We start from the raw sequence: 23352 nt of genomic DNA, 5'->3' as shown, positions 1-23352 counted from the left end.
GTTTCTTCGTACGTTCAGTGATTGGAAAACACGAAATATGAGATTGAATCAAATTGGGGGAGTTGTGTATAGATTTTTGTTTCTAAAGTGGAACGAAGTAAGCGTGTTTAGTGATTAGGAGAATTGTGTTGGATGTAAATATAATTTTTGAAAATGTATTAATGAAACGTTATATATCATGTTGGTAAATAAGATGAAATTATTAATACTAGGAGTAATAATAATTATTAAAATTAATTAACATTTAAGTAACATTTGAAACAATATGATAATACGCAAGCAATTGCGCAAACAGATTTTAATTAAATTTCCATTAAAATATCGTATTTAATTCAATTTCTCAGAATAATTTATTATTATTATTGCTAAACACTATTCTCTACAACCTTTAAAAACGAATTCTTGATACTCCTCTTTCGCTTATTCTTCCTTAAAATTATACCAATCAATATCAATTGATAAAATTTTATTTAATTACTAATCAATTTCTACTCTTTTATACCAATAATGCACACACTGAACAGAAAACTCCTGTACTTTTTCCAATAATCCATTTTATTATTTAATTCCACTCTAAAAAAAAAAAAAGTAATTAGAATTCGTCCTCAAAAATTCGAATTATTATTCCGACTACGTAAATCATATTCGCGTAGAGAGAAAGAGAGAGAGAGAAATCGAACAAAAATCTCGCATAAAACATCGAAAATGCAAATTCGAATCACGACCTGCGTCACAAAGTATATAATCATCGCGTACACGTTCTATTTGCACGCTCTGGATAATTTCCACCAGTCCATAAATTATTCATAAAAAGTATATCGCGCCAATTTTACAATATCACTCGTGTTATGCTCGTTAATAAAAAAAAAAAAGAAAAAACCATCCGATTGCAAATTTTTTTCTCTACTTTTGACCCGAAGGTGGCGCACGTAACCTTGACCATAGAAGGTCGAAGGTTTCCGCCTGACGTGAAATACAAAATGGTGGGAGGTGAACGATAGCTTTGGAGAGTGGGTTGCTCGCAGCGCCGCGAAAGCTGTACTTATCGCCAACAAAGGCCAAGCCTTTCGTGTAACCCAGATGCCGAGGATTCGAGCTTAAATGGCGGTTTGTTTCGTTCTTTCAACTCGACTGGAAAAATTTGAATAATTATTCGAATCGGGCGTAAATTATATATAATTTTCATTTGATTATATTTGCTGGATATTTTATTGACGTGTCGTAATGGTAGTGTTTTTTTTTTTTTTTTAAATAAAAATGTGAGCGATATCGTAAAACTCGGTTCGAAAAAATTAATATTAAGAAAATTTTCTTATTACATTTTTTTTTTTTTTTTTCAATTACATGTATAAGTAGATATTATTCCAATTGGAATTATATTCTTAAACTGGCATTACTTATGAGAGCTAATAGTACAACGACCTACATATGAGATTTGAGAGAAAGAGAGAAAGAAAATCCAGCCAGGCAAGATCATGGAAACTTTAAACGATAAACAAAAGTAAGACTCTCTGGAGCCTACGATCAGAGAATCAGATCCAACATTCGAATTTATCTTATAAATGAAGATTACATTCAGTTACAAAATAGTTTAATATTCGCATAGTGGATACTCTGATTTGTAGATTCCAAAAATTTAAAAATTCTATTCTTTCTTTTCAAATTTTTTCAAACGAGGAATCACTCTTCATTCTCGAATAACGAGATACCCTGTAAACTCGTTATTATTTTTTAAACTATATAAATATAAATTCGATACGCATAGTTATTAGAATGTTCGTGCATTCATTTAAATTTAACATAAAAAATTACAAATGCAAAAGGACACAAAACAAATATTATATTAAAATTACACATTATGATTTCCATTTTTATATTTATGGTCGTAAAAATTTTTTAAATTTGTAACAATAAACATCGAATGTAATCATTGCATTATTATCATCTATATTAAAACGCAGAAAATCCATTCGAGTTATGGTTTTCGATCCTTCGTAAGAAGCTTCAAAAAAGGGGGGAAGAGAACGATGGAAAATAAGTCGATAATATCGGTGCACAATAAAGGTCGAGCAGATACGTTTAAACTTACGTGCATTGAAAAACTGCTCGGCGAAATTCTCGTTTCACGATACAAACAAAACCAAGGCGTATCGATCTACCGTCGTTTTTCCTCGCTCAACCTTCTATATCTCAATAAGTTCGTTTTATTACGGAATTGGCAACTGCGATTGGATCTATCTCGGATCAACCTCGGTTCAGTTGAATACTACAATGCTTGCTTATTATTCTCTTTCGACGAATCTTGTAAAATGGAACTTTAATTCTTACTTTTCGAGTGGGTATTGGAAAAGATTTCTAGATAGAGATAGATATTTCGTCGAATTCGATTTCAGCATTGCGTTTGAATTAAAATTCTCGTGTTTAGTATTGTAATCTGTTTCTTTTCATTTTCAATTCACGATAGATGTGATAATTTATTTCAACACAGAATGATTAGCTTGGAAAATAGATTTTTGAAATAAATGAAATAAATATATCTATTTCTTCCTTTCTTTTTGTTTTTAAATAGCATTTATATAAAGAAATGGTATTATAAATATATATTTATGCAAATATATAGATGCTGTTCTGAAGTGAATATATCTTGGACAGGTAGTAGATTGCTTTCCGTAAAATGTTATATAATTGAAATAATTTAGAAAGTTTATTTTGAATTTTAAAAATTTTAAATGTAACATTAAATAAATTCTTTTACAGATTTTCATAAAATATGTTTCCCTTTGAAAAATATTTTTTCACGCAAGTGTAAAATTTAAAGAGTGATTGTAAAAATTAAGACAAACAAAAAAAAAAAATTATCATTGAAACTTATTCTTTGGTCAACTTAATCTTGCAACTTGACCAGATAAAAGCAAGAGCCAATGCAATGATAGAGATAATTCTCTAACGTTGAAAAACATATAACATATTTAACATTTATCATCATTTTCATAAAAATTCCAATAACTAAAAATACACGAATGATTATTCCTATATAACTATAAATAAATAAATAAATTATAAAAAATTGTAATTATCATAGTTATTAATTGTCGAATTAGTTACATCTTGTGATCGTCCATCTATCTATCTATCAGTTTCAATTATTTTATCTATTAATGATTATTCAATGATTGGTTAACAGTTATTGAATAATCGAATACTAAACTCGTGTCTTTAATTACAATCATTAATCATTAATCATATCTTGTTGAATGATTTATAGATGCATTATCAGAAAAATTCTCATAAAAATTTCTTAATAAAAAGCGATCAGGTGTTTAACCGCTTATGCATTAAAAGCAAACCTGACCTACTTCCATCGGTTCTCTTGTATTAATCGTCTTTTCTTCGCCTCTTCCTTTCCTGCATCGCGGTTTCTTGCCTTTTGCGAGAAGCTTCAGAATGAAAATTTTTTAATTCGCACGTTAATATTTACATAATTATGCAAATGTGAAGGAGAATAAATAATTTTGCGAGCTTAGAAATTTAAATTAGAAAATTTAAAATTAGCATAAGTATAAAGAAAAATTTATTAATTTTTACTTTTTTTTTTTTAGTTTAAAATGCGTTTATACAGTAAAAAAGAATATTCTTTTGCATTTGATCTCTAGAATCGACAAATTATTCCACGAATACGATACATTTTACGTATTTTTTGTTAGCGAATAAATAAGACACAACGTAACATTATAAAACATATGTTTTGCTTTTCACATCGATATATAATCTTCAAACAAGTTCAAATAAATTAATTGAAGTTAAAATAAATAGCCAACAAGCTACCAAGTAGAAAATTTAAATTTTATGTATAATTAAATTTTATATTGAGAGTAAAAGTTTATATATGATAATGAATATGCAATTTTTGACACGGATCTATTAATCCTTCATTTAAAAATCCTTTCTTAAAGAATATCCAACTGTTGAAATTCCGTTGTTTTCTAATCCTCTTCCAGATCTGATGCATACGAATGACACAATGTCGTTATAGCGATCGCCTATGTTTCTTTCCTTGTTTTTCAATTGAAAACAATGAAGGAATTGCGTGGCGAAAAGTCTTCAACTGGTCTTAAGCATGATTAATCATCCGAGCGAGTAGAGGGAAAAAATTTAACGATTGAACATTTAACGACAACGTTCAATTCTACGCAATTGAATATATTCATTGACGAGCTATCATCACGAGGGAGAATTTTATGAAAACAATATTATTATTTGTCCACTTTTTAGATAGATAAAAAAACCCTCCATTTTAAATTAAGTGGTGTCGACGTTGGTTTTCTACTGGTTCAGGAAGGAGCTATAAACAGGCGCGAGCCTAATTTCAGCTTTGCGTTCTCGGCCTCCCACGTAGTTAAAAGTTAAAAGCGTTGGCCTCCAGTAATGCCTCTTACAAAGAATACGGTCTGAAAGGACATTCAATTATATTCCAATGTTTTTAATTTTACAACGTTTACTCCAGCCACGAAGGAATTTCATAAAATCATAGAGAAGCTTAAACTTAGAAGTTAAAACTGTTAAATTGATGCTATTTATTAAAATAAAAAAAAAAAAGAAAAAAGGAAAAAATCACTTGGCAATTTGTGATGCAATTTTATGAGATATTTTTAATTTTTAAGATCATCGTGCTTCTTATGGATTTTAATTAAATAGATTGTATTATTTTATATTTCTTATCGTAATGTAATTTTTCGATGTTTAAACTATTCGTGTAAAACAATTAATAAAAATATTGCCAATAATTGGGAAAAATCATTTCAATTGAGGAATATTGTGGCAAAAATTAGAGCAAAAATATTATGGACTCTATGAAAATAAAATTATGGCAATACTTTTAAATTAAAATTTATGAATTGAATTAAAATATTTATTTATCTAAATATAGAATAATATACGAGAAAAGAAGAACGATCTCTTAAATTCACTTAAAATAGCTTTTTACAAAACAGTTTAAATGCAAGAAAATCTTGAAAAAATCAAAATATTTTTCATAATAAAGAAATACAATGTGTATCATAACAAGAGAAGATCATTGAAAGAAATGGCTGAATAATTATATAATCTAGATAAATTATTATTTCATTAAACACAATCTATTCGCAACGAATTTCATAATCTAATAATTTGCTTGTAATAAATAAAGTCATTTGTACATCATATCTAATAATTGCCAATTACTTAATATTACCAAAAAAAAAAAACTAGCAGCAAGAGTATTACACGTGCCATATTACGATTCAAGAAATTACAGATTCAAATATTAGAACAAATGATATTACTTGGCAAGATTTTCAAGTAAGACAAACTGACTTTTTAGTGATATATTCGTTCTAATTGCATGTTAAGGGAATAGTTTGCTGCCAGAATACTGTAGTTATTTTAGTTTAAAAAGAGTACTGATTGGTTATAAGTGTAGCAAACTCTATTTAATACAAATTCTTGTTAAATTTAAGTTTACAAAATATTTTCAATGAGAAAGAAAAACCTTCAGACTCGATATTAAATTATTATTTAATTTATTATACATAAAGATCATTTATTGTTACATTATATTTTAAAATGACTTGATCAATAAATTAAAATAAAAATTAATGTATTGATTATTTAAACAAGATAGAATGATTTTTTTATGAAATGCTTATTATTATTGTAATGTTTCTTTAATATAAAGATTATGAATAGAAACAAATTTTTCTGCGACAGTGTTTTTTGCTTATCACAACAATCCTATTACAAAGTATGCAAATTAAATGTATAAAATTTTATTTTTTAAAATCCAATGATATATATGAGAAGTATTATATTTTTTTTTTTTTTTTTTGAAAGAAACTCAGTTATTTTGGATCTGATACTTACATTTTTACATTATTTTTTTAAAATTATAATTTTTAAAATCCTTCAGAACATTCAGAAGATTCAGAATAAAATCATTTTACACTAAAATTACATTTTATAAATTTCCTTTCTATCTATAACATGTTAAAATTATATAATACTTATATTACACAATGTGTATATACAATACAAATTGATATTCTGGATGCAAAGTATTAATTGGGAAGAGAAACTAAATTTCTGCAATTTCTAAGGAATTAAATTCCAATTAGAATACTCCATCTCTACTCCATCTAATCTTAATTCAGTTGATTTTGCAACAATGTTGTAAAGCAGATTATATCTGCTATAAAAGGACAATATCATGTATGCAACGTAGTCAAAGAGATTTATGTTAAACTTACTAAACGTACATTAGTTTCATCTATCTCTAAGTATAATTATTTTATCCGATAGCAGGTGGCGCTATATCTGGTTTATTGTCACTCATTTCTAGGGTCAGTTGTAGCTAACACCTGTAATTACAAACTTCACCTCGCCCAGGTGTTACACGATACTTCACAAACTGCGAGCACCAATTTCGTTTCTTACGACATAATTAGTTTTAATTAGCGGAAATAATTAACACGTGACACGTAATATAATTCGTTAAATTTCCAATTTTTCTAACGATTGTTGCTAAAATTAAAAAAAAAAAAAATGAAAAGAATAAAGTGGCGCAATTCAATTCAATTTTAACTTTTCTTTCTTTCAATTTGTAAAACTTGTGTATTATTATTGTGTATTACTATTATAGTTTATATTTTATTACGAATACATAAGAAATATTTGATTTTGATTATCACTATCAAAATTTTCAAATCAAGTGAGTGTGAATAAATAATAAAAATTTTTGGTGTTCAAAGGCCAATTTCATCCATTGGTCAAATGCAATTAATGTGAATATATAATATATCTTAATCAAAGAGATTTTTAACAATCAATGACATTTAACATTTATTTCTTTTAAATAACTTCATCAACTAAAGAGACATATTCAATATGCAACAATTGGTATATTGTTAGATGTTAACTAAAAATAACAACATCAACATATTATCCATGATGCCAATTAATTATTCCTTTTAAAATAATCATTTTCTGAAAATGCTCTCATGGCCAATGAACACAATTAAAACTTAATTGTATCTCTTTTGTATAATCACAATGTATTCATACAATCCACAATACACATACACTTATACAGATAATGTTCAACTTTAAATTTTTCATCGAAAACAGATTAGACAGCTTAACTATACTTTCACACTATATACTTAACTCAAATTTATTGCATGGAGACAAAAAAATTGTGCCAATTATAATTTTTCAACTGTCCTCGTCATATGTAAAGAAAATAGAAAATTTATTCGAACTTATTAGAATAGAAGGATTGCAAATAAAAAAAAGAAAAGTTGCATTACAGTAAATTGCTATTCCTTGTTTAATCGATACCGTTGTTTACAGTGGTTACTTCACTTCTGGTTAATATCAATGCGCAGTGCATCTAATCAATAGTCACGGTAACGTGTTATTTACATTTATATGAGGCGGCCATCAAGAAACTCATAAAGAGTAATCATCAACAATAGAATTACTCGACGAAGAGGCAAGAAGACGAACGAACGATAACGATATCTTTTAGTTAGTTGATGATAGGCTCGAGTTACAATAAAGATTCATGAATCTGTTGCAAAGCGAAGGATATAATCCTACCTGTCCATATTTGTCGCCAACCTGTTTTAAAATCAACTTTTTCCATAAAGAAATAAGGGAATAATCGAGGTTCTCAACCACAGGATCAATAAAAATTTAAACTTGTTATATTCAGTGGAGAAACTTTTTGATGACGGATATTGGATTTTTCCCTTTTTTTTTTTCTCGAACCTGCTGAGTTCGCTTATTTGGGCAGCTGACTTTTTCGAATTCAACTTCGAAACGAAAGCGAGCTTGTCTTTCCAGAATGGACGGTGAAACGATCTCCTTAACCAATTGTTCACAAAAAGGAAAACCACCACCATTTCTTTATTTAAATTTACTTCAAACCATCAAGAAATAAAAGTATTCCCTTTCTGCTTGTTTCGAAAATCTATTCCTCCATTTTTTGCTCGAGGCAGCACGGATTAAAGAGCAAGGTGAAGCTTGGATTCGAACGAACGCGAGAGGAATGCTCGTAAGATCGAGGGCAACAGATGTCATGGACCCATGAAAGGGCGGTGCATGTCCTAGTTTCCAGCCCCCTACCCCATCCCCGGAAACTCCATTTTCTTGCGCAGTTACCGTTCCACGATTTATTATTTCTAAGGGATTTTATTCGAGGCCGCCCAATAGCATTTTAATTTTAAAAAAATGCTCTCTCGCTTTTTTCTTTTCACCTTTCCGAATTGAAAATTTGATTTTAAGGGTTCGAGACTTAAAGTTTAACAGGGTTAATAATTTCGATAAATAATTTTAATAAATATACGATCACGTAGCGACATTTTACACGATCCAGAAAACAAGGACAAGCAGCTGTGTAAGTTTCAAGATATACATTGCTCTCGTTTATTTATATATAACAAACTTTCCTCGAGAAGTACATCATCCCTTCTTATTTAAACAAATAAATGGATTGCAGCTCGAAATGCACGTCCAATTTCTTTTTATCCAGAAGAACTTGCCAATGAACCGCTCGTCAAAACTGTCACCCTTAATTACAATAAGCGTTGCCCCTTTTCTCTCCCTTCTTATTTGATCTTATTTAAAAAGAAATTTCGCAATAAACGTAGCTCGAAATGCACGTCCGATTTCTTTTTATCCAGAAGAACTTGCCAATGAACCGACTTATGTCGATTTGAACTCAAATCATGTAAGATTTTAAAAATCGAACAGACTTAAATAATTTTAATTTTTATCTTAATTCAACATCGAGGTCGCAATCATCTTTATCAATAAGATCTGTCAAAAGATATTACGCTGTTTATAAATTATAAATCATCTTTTAATCAAAATTACATTTAAAATAAAGTTTATTAAATTTATTAATCCTCCGAATCAAATTTAATTTACTTAATTTTTATTTACAAATAATTTAAATTAAATAAAATTCTACAGGGTCTTATCGTCCTATTATTAAATTTTAACTAAAAAAATTTCAATTCATTTAATAATTTAGAGTAATTGTGTCAAAACTGTAATTATGTCACCGTTAATTACAATAAGCGTTGCCGATCTCCCTTCTTATTTAAAAAGAAATTTCGCAGCTCGAAATGCACGTTCAATTTTTGTATGATAATCGAAGGAAAGCCCCGTCTTCTTTCACCCCTCGGATCCTAAAATTAGACGCGTTAATTTTAACCTTCGTCGACTCGATCGCGGAACATCCATCCATCCGCCTAGTCATCATCGTCTCTGATATATAATATAAAAGACGGAAAGACAAAAGGACGGAGAGGCCTCTTCCTTCCCTCGAAACGTGTCGGCATTTAGCGACGCTTTTCTCTATTCAGTTTCATTTATCCCGGATCGAATGTGTGTCAACGACAGAACGAAAACCTCGGATTAATCCGATCTTGACCCGAGACGCATGGGAAGACGAGCGGGAAACGCGGAACGACGCGGCCGCTTTATTGATCAACGATTCTATAACTCGACTCGAAGGGAGGATTTCTTAACCCTTCGAGCTCCACGCATTTTTCGCGAACCAACAACATTCCACGCGATTTTCGGCCAACTTTTCTCACAGCTAATTTGAAACGCTAATTTCACGCGTAAAACTTTTGTATTTTAATATTTTGCGGACACAAGGAAAGAAAATTTGTCGAATATTATATATTTTAATATTCTGTGTATCCATAAGGAAAATTTGTCGAATATTTAAAGTCTATTTTAATATTTTGCGTATCTATAAAATTTGTAATATTTAAAGTACATTATATCGTTGTTTCAATAAAGTAATTATCAAGATGCATCCTTGGTTTGATGTATTTCACTTTTCGTTGAGAGCAAACCCAATAACGCGCTCTCGTATACACGCATCTTAAACTGCATCCCTATTTTCCTTCTCTCTATCGTCAATTCCTTGTCGAACAGCGAATATCTATCTTATAACGTACAAAGAAAGATAATTTATTGAAAATCTATATTGTTGCGTGATATTTTAATAATAAAGTAATTACTAAGATCAGGGTAAATATCATAATAGAATTTCGTTAGAAACCTTGCAATCTTATTTTTCATCTTCAGTCAATTTCTTAACGAAATAACGAAAAATCTTCGCTCGAACTCGAATTTCATTATCGTATTCCACATTTGCAAAACTTTGAATAAATAATATTTCTATTCGCCACGATTCGTCACAAACTCAGGCCAGCGCCGAAAATATAGCTTAATCTAATTTCGGATAAAAAAATCCAACCATTCGAACAATGTTATAAAGAGTTTAGGAATCTGTTCGCGAATTTTAAAAACAATCAAACGTGAATAAATATTGTCGTTCGAGTTATCGCACCGAGCGAGAGTTAATCCTCCTCGTCCCTGCTTCCGCGGAATTTCGCGCAAGAAATGTTGACACGAAGCGCGGCCAAGCATAATTTTCCGGCGTAATAACCGGCACCTGCGACTCAGGGGGATTGATTTGCGCGATTTAAGGGGAAAAATATTTTTTTAAACGGATTTAAAAGTGTTATCCGTGCTTTTTCAATTTGGTATATATAATGGTGTTGCGATCAATGTTTATTTACATCGATAAATATTCTTTCTGTCTCGTTCTTCGTCGACTTGTTTCGTTCTCTCGTATCGTTGAGGATCAAATTTATTTTCTATAAATGGAATCTTGTATTGTTTAAGCAGTTTATACAGATTGTTGTCTCGTATTAATTTTGTAAAATTTAAAATCGTTTAAAAAGCGAAGAAGTTTATTTATAATTGGATTGCACGCATCGCAAGAAGACTCTAATTAAGTAGCGATTATCTCGTATATCTTTAGACGATATATTATAATATAGGATCAATGGAACGCATTTGCTTCCTTGAAATCAATATCCATTCCACGAACAAATAAATATCGCTTCTTATTAAGTCGGAGCAATCACATTACGGATCAAGCAAATCTTCAACACGATAAAACTTTATTGTATATTTATTTATATATAATATATGAAATGAGAATATGCGAATAAGATAATTATAAAATATATTATAGCAAGAGCAATTATATGCAATTAGAAATAATAGAATTTTATGATACAAAAGAGTACACGTGTGTAATAAAACAAAGCACACTATTTACAAGATATATACACTCTTTGTTCCTTCCATTGCTTCTATTCAATTTTTCTAGTTCTAATCTACGTCGTTGTTCCTTTATTCTAGGAAAATTGTTGGAAATAGCAAGATGAAGTGTTTTTTAACCTGCCTGCATCATCACATTTATAGAGCCGGTGTGACTTGATGCGATGACTATGTGCTGACAACAAGGGTCTTGGCACGATGTTATGATATAGTAATTACGAAAATAATATTCGAATTAAAAAAACTTAGGATATCGGGTGTATAAAAGTTTTATAATTGTTTTTCACGAACGAGAATGAAATATTATCGTTACGATATCGTTAATTGACGGATTTCTAAAGCGTGGATAAAAAAATTTCAGCCCGTACGTGAAAATAAATCGCTATGTAGTTGCCTTCACCTACATAACGAAATAACGTAGGTGAATCTAACTGCTTTTCAAAGCTAGAGCCGGATTTATCAAGTTATTAAGTTTTAAACTTACCAAGGTCTCGTGCTAAATGTACGTGCTCGTTAAGATATAAATTTATAGCTCGAGTCGTTTTCTATTTACGATTATAATTATTTTTCGTTTCAAAATTGATCCTCGTCTTCTTCTCATTTTAACTTTAAAATCCCTTGCAATTGTTTCTTGTTTCGTTTTTGAACAACATATTTATTATAAATATTTTCAATTGACAATTTTAATTTTGTTTGATATTCGATAATTATATTTATTATATATTAAAATCAAATGTACAGCAATTATCTTTAATGTTCGGTAGAAAAAAATTTACTGGTTTAAATTATAAATATCGTGGATATTTATGGGTTTAATAAAAATTCATAGAATACACGGCAAAAGTATAATATCTAATACAAAGGATGAAACAAATTTTCACTTATTTTCCATTTATTCAATTGTGATTATGAAAATCTGTGCAGCATAAAAGATCCGTATAAACAGATTACGATTATTTGAATAACCTCTCTAGGAATTTTCACTTATTTACAAGAGCGTGCCTGTTTGCGATAATCATTCGGTTGGAAGGCGAGTTATAACGGAATAATTCATGATATAATAAAACGGAAGTAGTATCTAATGCAAAAATAAACGGAGGGCATAAATAAAGAGCATAAAATCTTGGAATAATCGATTTTCGTCGGCAAATATTTGTAAATATTCGTAATGTAACTATATTCTATCAAGTTTTATTATTAATTTTATATATATATATATAAAAAAAAAGTAAATATCAAGTGAAGTGGTGAAAATTCCCTCGATTTTAATGCGATATCGTTCTATTTTTATTTTTTTTTTTTATTTTCCATTTCATTTTATTCGATTTTGAAAAAATATTGTATTTTTTTATTTACACGCTGGAAACTAATCGGAGGTCCGATAAATAACACGAGAACAACCCCTTAGGCAGATTTGAAACGCAATCTGATCCAAACTTACTTATAATCCATTGTTGGCGTCCACCGTATTATCAGAACGTGTTCCGATTGCTCGAAATATCGTAGAAATGAATGAAAACGAATGATATATTGATTGTTAAAATAGAATTTTAAAAGAGAAACTAGACATATTGATAAAAAAGTTGGATTAATCAAAACAGAAAATTACTAAAGAAAATATTACTAAAAATATTATCAAACTAGTTAAAGACCAAAAATATTACCAAAACTCTCTAAGCTAAACTAGAAAACTAGAAAATTACCAAAAACATTATTAAAACTCACCAAGCAAAATAGTTATTACCACAAACTATATAAAGTTACCAAACGTTATCAAATTATAAACAATTATCAGAAGGTTAAAAATGTTGTTGGAAAAAGATACTGCAACATTTTCTAAAGAAAATTATTTTACTTCGCAAATATCACAAACGCCTCGCGTTATAATCATTTCACGATATCCACGATACACATACACATTGTTTCCCAAAAAATCGGAGTGAAAAGATCTCGACGTCGGATTTAATTCTCTGAAGTGTGCTCTTCGAAGTTTTGTTTTTTTTTTTTTTTTTTTTTTTTTAAGTGGTTGTCTGGAGAAGTCTCTTCAGACTCTTTACGCTTTCATAATTAGTCTGACGCATTTCAGACTCTGTTACCGAGGAAAGGATTTTGTCGATGCAGAACTTGTAATTAACCTGAGAGCCATTTGAATACCCTTTCAAGTTTTAGTTTAGGAAATGCTTCGTATTTTCATCGGTACATTGCTCTCTGATCTCAGCGAAAGAACAACACAGAGAGATATCATTACCACGTGGTAATAATCTTATAGCAACGCGTGTATTTTTTTTTTTTTATTCTTTTTAATACACCGGAAGCAACAGAGAGTTGAGAACAAGGCCTCTAGCTAGGAAGCCTTTTTTTTTTTTTTTTTTAACATATCTCTCATCGTGAGAATTCGTGTTAATTAGCATTTCACTTAACAAGCTGGTTAAGTTTGCGAAAAAATATACACTGGAAACAAAAGTTAGATATAACGAGGCTAAAGAGTGAGAATATTTGATCTTGCGAAACTTTCGTTTGGATTATCTCGATTAATATCATTTATCGTGGAAAATGTGTGAATTAATATCGATCCTTTTATATATATAAAAGAAAATAAACGATCAATTTATAGTGTAGTCTTCATATTTTCTGCTTTGAAATCGTAGAATAGACATGGAAGAATATATTCGATAAAATTTGATAAATCCTTTATTGATATCTTTGTTGTTTAGTCACCTTATTTCACGAAATAATGTAAAATATTTTTCTCTGAGCAAAGTTGTATTTGAATTTTCATTAAATTTCTAAGCTCAAATAAAAAAAAATAGAGCAAGATAATATTTTGTTCTGAAATTTTATTCTTATAAAATGAATTCACCATAGAGTATAGAGTGAATATACGAACTATTTGATATTGTTTATCTTATCAAAATTGACATAATTTTCCAGCACAATATTTAGCATAAGCAAGGATGACACGAATGAAAATCGTGTTATATCTCATATGTATATAATTGTGTAAATAATTTTATTTTGTCTTAAATATTGAATCAAATGATTACAATCTCATATCTCATTTTGTACAAATTAACAAATGCTCAATGCTTATTTAATTTTCATTTTCCTCTTCATGCATTTTTATTATTATAAATACAGCAAAGGATGTGACATTATATCAAAACTATGATATGTTCCAATTCCTCCTTCAGGGACCAGTATCACGTATGCATGAAAGCAATTGTTTTCCAATTTTCCATTATATATTTTTCCATCAAGAATAGAATATTTTCATATAATAGAAAGCACAAAGAGTGAGTAAACTACATCTGGGAATTTGGTACATTTCATTTTTTGAAATACATCATTCTAGTTGTATAAAAACATTTTGAAAACAACGGTTTCATTTTCTTTATCTCACAAGACATAACTAGATGTGTGACAAATGATCTACAGGAATGAAAATTTTATTCATAACCTCGCAGATTATGCAAGCGTATAGTGTAGATTTGTCCTCTCGGCATATTTTAATAATACGTCGATATATTCGTGAAAAATATCTTCGAAGAATTGTCAAGAAAGAAAATAGAAAATTTTGATATACAAAAATGTTACAGGCTTGTTTATTAAATTATAAGCATTTTATCTTCGTCATACTATCGTTTTAACTTTATTTCCATCCTCTACACGTTGCTCAAATTGCTTATAACTGCAGATTTTTATGCAAATACAAAATATCATTCTTCTGATATTAATTTTATTTGTACGATAATTGAATATTACAATTCAAATTTAAATAAACTTTTAACACTTTTAAATTTAATATCGAAGATTGGAAAAATTTTGAATGGATTATCTAAGGAGAAGGAGCAGTAATATCTCTAAATAGAAGATTCTTTTTCTTCAGATAAACGAACCAAAAATTGTGAAAAAGTTTTTATGCAATTGTTATAAATTTACATAAAATAAAATTTCACAATTATACCAATTTTTTATACGTGCAAAAGTGTTATAATTATAAGAACTACAATCGTGACGAATTTTATAAAAATTTTTTGTGCAAGAATTTAATAAGAAAATTAATTAAATATCAGAAAGTTCAAGGACCAAGAATATTAAGCCAATATTTAACACTTTACCCGAGAACAGTGTCGTTAAGAGCACAATAAGACCCGCTTCCCTTTCCATTCAACCCTTCATTATTTAAGTTTACGCAAAGATTTAATTAACAGTTACCCTGCTCCCATATTTCTGTATAATTTAACGTTAATAAGATTTCTTATCAACTCTTATAAAACAGATCTCGTTAATTGCTTTGTTAAGGATATTGCAGCCATAAATGCCAACAAATTTCTTTTAAGAATCCTTCCTCCTAGTCCATCTATTCATTAAAAATTGAGAAAATAAACACGTTTGAACGGGGAAAAATACAGGATTATTTTATCCTTTCAAATATTACATTTTCACAAATACTTTATTTAGTGCAATCAATATCATCTTGTACTCATTTAACATAATCAAAATAAAATCCAAAATGTCATCTCTAACGATCATTCATCGAAAAAAAAAACTAGGTTTACACTTTTATTTAAAATATTGCATATTAAAAAATATTTAATCCAAAGTCAAGATAAAAAACTAATTCTTTTTGCACTTGCTTCAAAATAACCATTATCCAATTTACCAATCAATGCTTCCTTGGCAGCAACGTATGCGTGCTGCACGCAAATCGACCCCTCACTATCTCGAGGATCAGCTGGATCTTTAAAATTCAATTACCCTTGAACAGGAACGTTCGGGATAATGTGCGGATATTCAGTGCGGATGCTCGAACGAGAACTTATTCGCGATAATGCGAGCGCAAACGTGACTTCTTGTTTCTCCCTCCAGATAAGAGAATTCTCCTCGAATTGTGCACTTTTGAAAATATCAAAAAAAAAAAAACAAAGAGGGATGGAGAACGAACTTCTTCGATCAATTTTTCTGTTGGAAGAGAATTATTCTAAGGCGCTAAGAATGTAATTTTAATTTAATAAACAATTTGAAATTTGCATTTGGTATTTAAAACTTTTTTTTTTTTTTATAATTTCAAGTAAATATTTCGATAAAGCGATTCAACGTGAAGCATTTCTAAAATTTAATTACTAAAGCCGATGAAAATACGGTTCATTAATAACAAAAGGGATCTACCCTTTATTTATAACACCAGAAATGTAGCTGTTTGGCGAAGCGTTCGTTCCCTCCTGTTTAAATTCCTTATTTTTTACGTCATCGCTATTTTTAGAATTACGACTTTGTTATTCATTTTGTACTAATTTTACGTTATTCGTCTAAAAATTCTTAGTATATATATATATATATTTCTTATTATTATTCTTTTAATTTTTATCTCCTTTTTTGCAATAGTATTTAAAAAATTTTTAGGCAACGATTGAAATGTCAAATAAACCTGAATATTTAAATTAAATTCCATTATAAAAAAAATGCATAAGTAAACAAAACTTGTTTACACTTTGTCGAGCGAGGAAATCAATTAAAATATGTTCGAATTAAAATATCTCCTAAAATAACGAGTCACTAGTGCGATAAAAATTATAAGGTTTCATTCACACGAAAAAAATCATTCAATGATTTTAAATCGACAAATAATCGTTCAACTTTTATCCGAAACATTATTCAATAGTTTGTTGGATTCTGGATCGATTTGGAAATGGAACACCATCCTGTGCGATGATATAATTAAAAATATATTTTCCATCTTTGGCCAATCTTCGAATAAATTCAAACTGATTTGATCATCGTAAATAATTTGAAAAAAAAGATGCGGCAAAAATATGCAATCAATCGGTTAATGGGAAAACATCACGTGGAAAATTCAACATTTCACCAAACCAATCATTTCCGCCGTGTTGTTTCAATGATATCAGGAAACGCTAAAATTTGTATAAACGCACAACCACCATCGACGATACTGCAATTCGGTTAACCTCTGCTCGGCCGCCACTCGACCATTTAAACCGAGAAACGTTCGAAGATCGATGGACGAATTCTGGATGGAGGAGGAACCAATTGTAGGCCGCGTATCAATTTTTATTAGGCTCGCCATTGGATAATATTCAATCATTCACTCCTACCTGATATTGGATATTACTTTACTCGGATATTAATCAAATTTAAATTCTCGATAATCGAGTTTATGCATCGTGCAACAATTGTCGTATACCTTCATACAAAGATACACAAATATTATATAAATATGCTTCGATACGAAACACTTTCCACATCGAATATGAAAGAATAAGACTAACACCTTCGAGTTTCGATAAAAAAAACGTGAGATTGTCGCATAACTTCATTCTCGAAATTCAATTTTTCAATAATCAATCGTCCTTGAAATTAAGAGAATTGTAAGAAAGAAAAGAAACATCTTTCTTCGCGAGACGCGTGAGATATGAAAGACGCTATTTGGAAAAGGAACACGTCACGTTTCACCAGAGATGAACCTCTCGGTTGGACAAAATTGTTCTGCCAGGAATGAAGCGGTTTTCTTCGATATTCCATCTCCAGCACACTCTCGAAAATGAGATTGCTGAAAAGGGAAAGGGAGAAAGGCTGGTGAATTCTCGTGCACGTCTCGTCCTTTTCGCGAAGTTGAATCGAACGTACGAGGAAGCGGCTCGTTTGAATCCACTTGGACAGAAATTGGAGAGAGTTGTGCGCGATTTTAAATTTACCTTAAGGAGGGGGGGGGGGGGGATTAGACACTTTTGAATGTGTGTTTTAGTGTAATGAAATAAATTTTAAGGAAGAAATATAGTAAGAAGTAAATATATATATATATGTATATATAAATAATGAGATATATAAGAGAGATGGATTTTTCAAATGCATTATATTAAGTCTTTTATAAAGTTTGCAAAGTGAAATAAGAGGAATAAGTTTTATTTGGCAAACTGAACTTCTTTCTCGCTCGTTTTGAAATATATTAAAAATTGTTCTTCGTTGATGACGCACGAATTTATTCATTTTTCTTTAATATTATATAATGTTGTTGCTTTTTATTCGATGAGTTCGCTCAGAGAATAAATTTGTTTCGTTCTTGGTAGACTCATTATACATTCTATTGTGCTATTACACTTAATACAATTTTTATTTTAATCAATATGAAATATGTACGAGTAAATTAATTCAAAGATCGAAATTTTCATCGTGAAACGTGTTTGAAAACCACGCTTTTTTGAAATTTAGGAAGAGATGTAATTTTCATCGATGAAAATTTAATTTACGCGAAATGTTCAAATGTGTCGAGTTTTCCATTATTTCTCTTGCGGCAGATTGCAATAAAAATCAAAGGCAAAAAATTTTCGAAACTCGCAAGATTTAAATTTGAATTCTTCCACAATATCGAAATGTCGAATTACGATTCTTTTTCTGACTGAGGTAAAAAAAAAAAAATTTGCATTTTACGTAATTAAACGTAAAAATTAAAAGAGTTCATCGTTGAAACTCGATGTAATATTTCAATTTTTTAAAAAATCCCATCAAACTTATCGTGTATAAATAATTACCAGGATTAAATGGAGCAGAGGAATCAATAATCTTAAACAGAAAGTTACGACCTATATTCATTTCGAATTGGCACGTTCGCCGTGCTGATCTGCGAAAGAGAAGAACCTGCAGAAATTTAACCACTGTTCTTGTTCTCCTGACACCAGAAGCTCATCCTTGCTTGGCAGACTTTTGGCAGTTTTAAACATCGATGCATTTGCTCTTTTTTAACGATTGATTACACGTGACCTCCAAATAAGACAAACAATCCGACTCATTTGAATCTCGAAAATTGCAACGTTTCGATTTTCTGTCAATAATATTACTGTTGTTAATATCTAATCTAATCTAAAATAATCGTATAATTAAATCGAATAAAATGGAGGATTTTATAATTGTTATAAGTGAAATTCAACGCGTTTGCTTTCTAAACGAAGATATCGACTTTGATGATTCAATATCGCATGAATCACAATCGATAAATTTCTCAGGTATGTGCCTGATTAACTGAAAATAGATTGAAAGCATTGTAATGACGACACAAGCTGGAAGTCATTCAAGTCCTCGCTATTCTTAACCATATATATCTAAACAATAATCTCGAAATATTGTACCATTGTACTTCTAAATCTTTCGATATACAACCTTTTGTTTCTTTCTTTTTAATTTCGTTTCTTAAAAATTATCCGATTGTTATCTAGAATTTCGTAAAAAGTTTCTTCTGGAATTGCATTTTTTATAATATTTTTGCATAATATTTCAACTATATTCTCCTGAATTATGTACAATCGACTTGAAATATTTTCTTGTCTCTTGACGAGTTTCCTGTTTATAATTATTCTTTATGTATATATATATTGTATTCTACTTGCTGGATTCAAAATTATTTCGAGTGGAATGCATCTCGTTCAGCAGGGAGCTAGACTAGTGCCATAATTGAAATTTTAAAAGTATTTCAAAGATCAATAATTTTCCCCAATTTGCCCTAATAAGTTGTATTAATATCATTTATATTATTTCATATTTTGAATCCAAATTCTTCTTTCTTCATTAAATTCATTTTTTAGACAATCGTTTCTTTAGCTTGAAAAAGAAAATTAAACATCAAATAAACTGAACGATATAATGTATATGATAAAATCTAAATATAAATCCAATTAGATTATTATTAAATATATATATATATATATTCTTTATCCACGTTTCAAGAATTTTCTCAATCGTGACCCAGATTATTATTTTAATTTTATCGAGTGATATGTATAAGTTTCACAATGGAAATGAAAAAAAAAAAAAAAAAAGATATCGAAGATTCTTTCAATACAATAATATTAATTTAATAAAATCTAAATATAAACCCAATTAGATTATTACTAAAAATATATATATATACTTTATCCACGTTTCAAGAATTTTCTCAATCGTGATTATTATTTTAATTTAATCGAGTGATATATATATATATAATTCGTAAGTTTCGCAATGGAAATGAAAAAAAAAAAAAAAAAGAGTTATCGAAGATTCTTTCGAGAAGTTCATAGATCCATTATCGTACACGTTCGAGAAATTAGAGAGAGAGAGAGAGAGAGAAAAAGGAACGATCTTCGATCTCGATAGATCACCGTTAAACGTGCGAATCCTCGTGGATACGATCACGCCCCGATGAATCCGGAGTTTGTACAATTCAGATAAATTGTCCCGATGGGCGAAACACGCGCGACCTCTAACGTTAGAATTCCAATCCGCTGGTTGGCCACTCCAAATTATTGGATCATCGATACGATCTGGTTCTGGTATCGATGGCGGGGCAGAGATAGAATTGGTCGTGGCGAGTCGAGAATGGTGGGATCAAATTGTTTGATTTGACGTTGTGTTTTTCCTCCTTTAAAAAAACAACGTAGTGGAATAGATTGTTTGTAGTAGAGAAATGAATTGAATAAGGACCAATGTCGAATTAACTTTATATCCATGAATTATTGTACAGATGTGTGCCAATAGATAGAATCGAATTCAATATTCTTTTTGCACGTGCAGGTCAAAAAATTAATTCAACAACAAGGATTGCATTAAATACATTCGTAAGATACGAAATGAAACGATATGGAAAAATTATATTTAATTTAATCTAAGTTTTGGGACGAACGTTTGTTTGGAATAGGAATATTTCATACGTTGCTCAATTAAAACAAAACTTGTCAACTTCGAAACTGTCAAAGATAAATTTCATTGCATCTCGAAAATTCAACGCGAGAGAAAGTGTCAAATGCAATAGAGCCGGCTCGTGTTTCTTGTCATATTGATGCTTTCCAAAGCTTTTTTTTTTATTTCTCAGCTAGGTTAGGTCAGGTCGAACAACGTAACAAATTCTCGAAGAATTCGTGCCCCGGCAACCTCTGCTGTCTCGTTTTTCACTCTGCCTTTGAAATTTTTAAATCCACTCTGAAACACTCCGTCTAATTCTCGAATATTTAGCGTTGCCTCCCTCTATAAACCTGAGAAATTTATCGTCGAAGATTGATCACACGAGAGTTATGCATTCCTTCAATCAATATTATTGCACTTTTTTTTATCTAAAGCGATTTAGAATTAAATGGCCCAGTTAGCTATCGATCGATTATTTTTAGAACGTTTAGGAAACAAGAATAATTAAACTGCTTGCTAAGTTTAATCTTTTTTAAATTATGGAAAATATTATTTCGCGTATAATTTGTTCATTTTTGTTGCGTATAGAAAGTGTCAAAGAAACGGTGATTAATAGGAATTTAATGAAATAAAAGTTTTGATGGTGAAAGCATTAAATTTCTAATATATTATGAAAAATTGACAGTAAATAAATAATGTTAATAATTTATCAAAGTTCATATTTCGTGTTCGATTTAAAAATTTTCTTCCAAGGATGGAAAAAAGAAATGGAAACAAAAAAAATGATTAAATTTCTTATGAATTCTTATGAATGCAAGCATAAATCATTCAATTCTTCATCGCTAATTTCTAATAATTTCTAATAAATGTTCTTCAAACAAGCTAGTTTTATACCTTACTTGTTTTCTCATATTTCTTCGATCTTTCGCGTATATTCTACAAAGTGTGGATGTTAATATATTCGTGGAACACTCTTCTAGAAATTTCGTCCAATGCGAATTGTACATGATTTAATGAACAAGCCTGACATTTTTGCATATCGACTTTTCTTCTTACCTCTAGAATCCACACTCAACACTACGTACGTGTGTTACAATACACCGATCCAATATAAATTAATTCTTCCTCGTTCTAATTCATTTAACATTTAAATAATTATTATAATGGTGTTCATCGATGATTCGATCTCTCTCATTGATGAAATATTCTTCCCAATTTAAATAAACCCGCGATGCTATACTCTATGCTACACTTCAGTTTCAACGAACCTAGCTAAATATAGTGACAGCGGTGAATAATTTAATCATATCTAACATTGCCTGTCCTTAGTTTCCAATTAAATGGAACGGTTGGCGAGCACTTACTTGGAAACGTAATCGATCTTATCTAAAATTATTTCCATTTCACAATTTCTCCTTATACGATATTTGCACATTTCTCTTTGTTTTATTTTTGTATTCATTAATTCACACTTATGCGTGTGATAATACGAGTGCCACGCTTGTATATTTTATTTATAGTAGAATATTAAAGAGAATATATTTATAACAGTAATTTTAATTTCTTGAACGAATTAAATAAAGTGATTAAATTGTTTGATTAAATTTTTTTTAACGTGGAAATGAACGTTTTCGTTCAACATTTGAAAATTAATTAGAATTAAGTGTAACGTTAATTATGTAAAGTCAGTAGGTGCGTTATCAATGATCGCTATTTCTACAAAACCAGACAATTCATACATTATTCTTATTCTTAAAACAACAATTTTAGAATAATCCCCCCTTTTCACAATTACGAAAATTTTTATCTTCAGTTCGCGCATTAATATAAATTATTATAACCAGCTACAAAAGACAGAAATTTAAAAAAGAAATTAAAGGATAATTTGCAAACGAAAGATATATTTTTCACCAGAAATATTGTCAAAGATCAAGATGGCGATGAACTTTCGCGAGATTAGAGCGGACGCGCAACAAGATGTGGTGGAAACACGTCCGACTGGCCAACGGAATAATTTGATAGACTCGTATTAGCCTGAATTCCGACAATCCAGTTAGCCACCCTAACCCTGATCCAGCCTCGCCCTGAATTTAAAGCAATTGACGCGAACTGGAACACGCTGTGATAAACTAACGCTTCCGATAGGCTTCCTAAGACAGGTCGAACCAGGCGGCATTCTCTGGAAAACTGTGCAATGTCCGCAGCCAACGAACCTCCAGATTTCCTTTACTCGATTATCAATCCTCCTTCTCTCTTTTAATCGAGTCGGATTAAAATAAATAAAATTCAGGAGGAATAGACGAGAGGAAATCTTGTTTGATGATCGTTTGATCTGATCTATTATTATTAAGAAGTTTTTATTAGTTTTATTGCCGAGTGAGAAGTGTTGTGTGCAAGATAAGATTTTTGTGAACAGGATTAAAGAAGTTGCGTTTAAATGTTATAAATGTATTTTAATGTAATGCTTCTTTTTTTGTAAATTTTTCTATATTTAAA

At 29.9% G+C, this 23352-nt stretch overlaps 1 protein-coding gene across 7 annotated transcripts in view; it reads right to left on the bottom strand.

Moving 5' to 3' along the window:
• The window catches only part of LOC100866260 (uncharacterized), a 97955-nt gene that overhangs the window by 20516 nt on the left and 54087 nt on the right, over positions 1–23352 (bottom strand). The gene's annotated exons all lie outside the window — the stretch shown is intronic.

The sequence above is a fragment of the Apis florea genome, unplaced genomic scaffold (assembly GCF_048593485.1).
Source record: "Apis florea isolate Af1SG1 unplaced genomic scaffold, ASM4859348v1 contig_3170_pilon, whole genome shotgun sequence".
NCBI classification, from domain to species: domain Eukaryota; kingdom Metazoa; phylum Arthropoda; class Insecta; order Hymenoptera; family Apidae; genus Apis; species Apis florea.
This window is presented reverse-complemented; position numbering and strand designations above follow the sequence as displayed.